This window comes from Poeciliopsis prolifica, unplaced genomic scaffold (assembly GCF_027474105.1).
Source record: "Poeciliopsis prolifica strain line A6 unplaced genomic scaffold, Auburn_PproV2 SCAFFOLD046, whole genome shotgun sequence".
NCBI lineage: Eukaryota > Metazoa > Chordata > Actinopteri > Cyprinodontiformes > Poeciliidae > Poeciliopsis > Poeciliopsis prolifica.
Window position 1 is genome coordinate 4,190,001 of NW_026562421.1, and position 5,000 is coordinate 4,195,000.

Here is a 5,000-nt window from a genome sequence, read left to right on the forward strand (position 1 = left end):
CCGACCCGTCGTGGCTGGCAGTAAGAACTCGTCTCTGTGGTTTGTTATGTTTATCTATATATTTGAGAATTTTTTCGCCTCACAATTCTCCAATAATATATCTGCATTTTTGTATACATTTCTAATTCTGCACAAAAAAGATTTAAGTGTTAAAGTGAGAAACCTGCAGAACCTTTTCTTTGATTAATCGTCGGAACAATTGATTCTGTAATGTCCTGCTGCAGCCGTACCTCCTGCCACGCTGAACAGGACTCCAGCAGCTTTGCAGAGAAACGTTCGAAGTCGCACGATTCCTGGGATCTTCACTCCATTCAGGTAACTTTTGATCTCTGGAATACCGGAGCCCGCCGCCACCGGCTGCAAGACGAGACGCATCGACACGTTTACGACGGAAAGGTTCCAGATCGGTTCACCGCCGTTGCTGCTGGTATGTTCCTTACCTCGATGAGGACGAGGAGGCTGGCGATGAAGACGAACACCATGTTGAAGGACAGCAGCTCCAGCAGAGACAAAGACAGACAGCCTCTGTCTGTGCATTTCTCTATCGCTGGAATCTGCAGTGAAGGAGCACTTCCTGTTTCACATGATGCAGCTTCCTGTGTGTTGCAACACTAAAGGATACAATCAGCGACCACGGAGTATTTGATTTTAGTGAAGAGATGAACAAAGAAGTCCACAAACAGGCCGACCAGTCCGACCGTGACCCCGATCGCGAACACCATCACCCAGCGCACCGCCTCGTACTTCCTGGCTTTCTGAGGAAGAATTAAAGATGCATTCAGACGTCACACATCAACCATCTTCAGATGTTTTTATATTATGTCTTTTTCTGAAATGACAGTGAAGCTTTATACATTTGCCCACCTTGTTGTCCATTCCCTCCAGAACCTCCACATACGGCTCGTTGATGCAGCGGTCATAATCCAGACTCTAACAAAGACAAACATGTTCACCAATTCATCTGGGGATAACTTCATAAAACTCTGTGATAAACGTTTGTTATTTTCCTTTCATGTGGAACAACATTTTTATCCTTTCTAAAGTGTTACTGACCAACAGTTTCATGTACAGGTGGAAGGTCCAGGTTATCACACCCAGATCAGCTGACAGGGATCAAAATTAGGGCCGGGACTTTAATGGGTTACATTTTAATAATTAATTGCATAGATTTTAACACAATTAAATGCATTTTTTTAAATCATACAAAAGTTCCAGTATGTGTTTCTGGTAAACCTGTAAATCTGAGCCACATCAACACCAATCAGAAATCCATGATCTCCTACTGAATAACTGGGTTCTGACAGGTCCAAATGGACAGAACCAGGATGTTCTGCGACCCGGAGTCAGGAGGGAATCAGGAGAAATGCTGATGGTGTGCAAAACTGGGGTCACTTCGGGTCAAAGCAACAAAAAGAAAAACTGCAGATCAGAAACACATGAAAACTTCCTCACCTCGTAGTCCTTCCTGGGCAAATCTCATCCTCATCATCCCGGATCTCCCCAAGAATTGTCTGAGAAAATATCAAAGAATTTAAATATTTGAAAAAATATGCACAAGAGATTTAATCAGGGCCTGCAGTCAGCTGTCTGTCTGTCTGTCTGTCTGTCTGTCTGTCTGCAGCTGATAAACTATGAAATTAAACCAACAAACGGGAAGAGAATCTGATTCTGTCTGCGGAGAATCTGATCATCTGAGGCTGGCAGGATATGCTGCAGCAGATGCAGGATATGCTGCAGCAGATGCAGCAGCTGCAAGGTGGAGCAGAGAAGAGATTCCTGCAGGAACTCAGCGGAACCGGACCAGAACTGGACCGGAACCCGGGAATGCCCCACCGAACCCCGCCTTCACCCTCTGGACCCCCGCCGTCCTCACCAGCTCCTCCGGCGTCCGCGTCTCTCCGTCCCTGCAGCAGCACTGGCAACAAAGACAGTTTCTGCAGGACGCCATCTTTGCTGTTGTGTCATGCTGCCTTCAGGGGCCGTGGTAAAAAACAGAGTCCGCCGAGCGAAACGCTGAGAAAGAACCAAAACACTAAAGATGTGTTGGAAATAAAATAAATGTCGAGTAATTTCTTTCAAGTTGGTAATAATCGGACATTTACTCATTCGGAATAATTTAATAAATGCATCGATTTGTTTTGAAAGCGAATATTTCCCGAGACAAGTGAATGCAACAGAGCTCCTCTCACATGACCATTTCTTTTGTTTAAAATCTTTATTGAACAACTTTCCTTTAACAACAACAAAAATACTGGATCAAAAAACTGGATAGTTATAAATATATGCATCGCTATAGAAATAAACTGAACTGAATCGGTTCATTATATTTCATAATCACTTTTTTCTCTTAAAAAATAGTCAGAGGCAAGATTGTTTTCTGATTGCTCCTTTAAACTCTGTGGTATTATAATAAAACTACAAGAGATGCTGGACTGGATTTATTGATGCAGTTAAAGGAAAACAAAAAGAAAATTAAAAATCATCTTCTGAAATCAGTGGTACATGTTCTTCCCAAACTGGTCAAATTTCTGAACACAGTGCAGCTCAGACTGAACTGGGAGATGAGATGAACAACATGCTGCTATATATCTGCAATTCATTTTTGATTAAACGTAACAAGCTCAGGGATGTCTGAAGTGTTATCTTGATTTTAGGCATCAGGTTAAATCACAAGATCTGCAAAAGAACAAAAAGAGATAAAGAAAGAAAGAAAGAAAGAAAGAAAGAAAGAAAGAAAGAAAGAAAGAAAGAAAGAAAGAAAGAAAGAAAGAAAGAAAGAAAGTCACAGATGATCCAAGAAGCATTTCAAAAACACACTTAATGAAAAACTTTATAAACATTTTTCACGTTTTTTTCTATCCATCCATCCATCGTCTGCTGTTTTCCGGGTCGGGTTGCGGGGGTAGCAGCTTAAGAAGGGAGGCCCAGACTTCCCTCTCCCAGCCACTTCCTCCAGCTCCTCTAGGGGAAAACCCCAGGCGTTCCCAGGCCAGCAGGGAGACATTGCCCTCCAGCGTGTCCTGGGTCTCTCCGGGGCCTCCTCCCGGTGGACGTGTCCGAAACACCTCACCAGGGAGGCGTCCAGGAGGCAACCTGACCAGATGCTGAGCCTCAACTGGCTCCTCTCGATGTGGAGGAGCAGCGGCTCTCCTCTGAGTCCCTCCTGGATGACCGAGCTTCTCAGCCTTTCTCTAAGGGAGAACCCAGCCACCCTACGGAGGAAACTCATTTAGTTTTTTCTAAATTAGTCTAATAGTGTATTAGAAATAAACTGCCTTGTTTTTATGTATGTAAATTAAAAAACTTAAAACTTAAAAAATATATTTTCTCCAGTCTTAAATTATAAGATACAAAAATAAAATAGTACATTTTCTTTAAATTATTATGAAAATATATTAGGGATAGATGAATAAAACCTATAGTTCTGTTAACATGAGTTTTATTAGGTTGAGATTTGGATTGTTGTTGTTTTTTCTTTTGCAGGTTTTTACAGGTGGAAGCTATCAAATCTGGAAACCCGCCAAAGGCTCATGTTTGTGTGAGGCGCATGCGCCTTACTGGATAGAAATTGGGCGCATTTTCGACGTCAATGTTTTTATTAAGCCGCGTTCTTCAACAGCTTCAACCACTGGGTGGCAGTGTTCAATCAGTAAAACACTATTTTTCTTGAAGGACAAACTTGTGACCATTTTTAACTCTCCACAGTTGGGGTGTTGGACGACGTTGCTGCCTTCACAGAGATATCGTCCAACACCATAGCCCAGTCTAAACGGGGACAGCGCCCCCTGCTGGACGCAGTTAATCTGCACCATGTAAACCAGTTTCATTGATGCAATAAACGTTTTTAATCTAACAGTAAAAATCATATCAGCCCTCAATATTTCATGGTTTTAAATTTTAAATCGGCCATTTTTGTTTTCAACATGTGGAAAATCGGATTCTGTCACATTTAGTGTTCCATATCATTAAACTAACTGTAATATTGCTCAACAATTATTAGAATTAACACAACATGCAGTTTCTAAATGATTTCATTCAGTAAGGAAACAAAAAACCTTTGTGTTTATTTATTGGTAGTTTGATTTTCAACCATTAAATGTGGACCAATAATAATAATATCTCTTAAACTAACACATAAACACACTGTAATAACTTTAAGTCTTTATAAGAAACTCAGAGTTTAAGAAATAAAAGAAAAAAAAAAATTAACTCTTCAGTTTCCCTTTTGGCTCAACAGAGTATTTTTTTTATTGAATTTGAAAAAGGATGTCAGTTTTTATAGCAGAGCTTTTGCAAAGGCATTCATGTTTTTATTTAATTCTCATTTCTAAATATTAATGTTTGTGACGGGTCGGATCGGGTCCCACAAGTTTGTTGACAGAGTGAAGGAGGAACAGAAGCATTCTGGATGAAATCTGATATTCAAACACCAGACGACCCGTTTGAGTCAGACACACCCTGGAGATCGGCCTATCCAAAGTAAACAGGCTCTGATGAGTCAGCAGTTTGCTGGAATTAAAAATTATAATGAGGTCAGAGTCGATTAGTTTGACTCTTGAAAAGCTTCGATTCAAACAGCTTAAAGTCATTAAAATGGTTAAACTGAGAGGCTCCAGTTATGTCTGATCCTGGGTTGTTGGTTCAATTCCTTTATGCTTTTGTTGAGTTAGTAAATACTTTTATTCATCTACTTTCTTCACGTCTAAAACGTTCGGTCAGCAGATTGTTGAGCTGAACCAAAATATTATTAAAGGGAAATTATTTATGGAAAATCTCTGAATATGCAAAAACACATTAAATTTAATAAACAATAATTAAAATATATTTTATCCCAAAGAGAAAAGAAACACACCCAACATGTGTTTTGAGGTCTGCTGGGGTTCAGTGACTGAAGCTCAGCTTGCATTAGTTCTATTTTATCACAAAGAATGAAAGTATCTCTAAATATGAGAGTTTAACCCGGAAACATTCAGGAACATTTGGAAACATGATGAAGGCTG

General features: G+C 40.3%; 1 pseudogene; it reads right to left on the reverse strand.

The window, feature by feature from the left end:
* LOC129377051 (H(+)/Cl(-) exchange transporter 6-like) overlaps positions 1-1,948 on the reverse strand; it is an 8,988-nt pseudogene extending 7,040 nt beyond the window's left edge.
* Between the last annotated feature and the right edge of the window lie 3,052 nt (positions 1,949-5,000).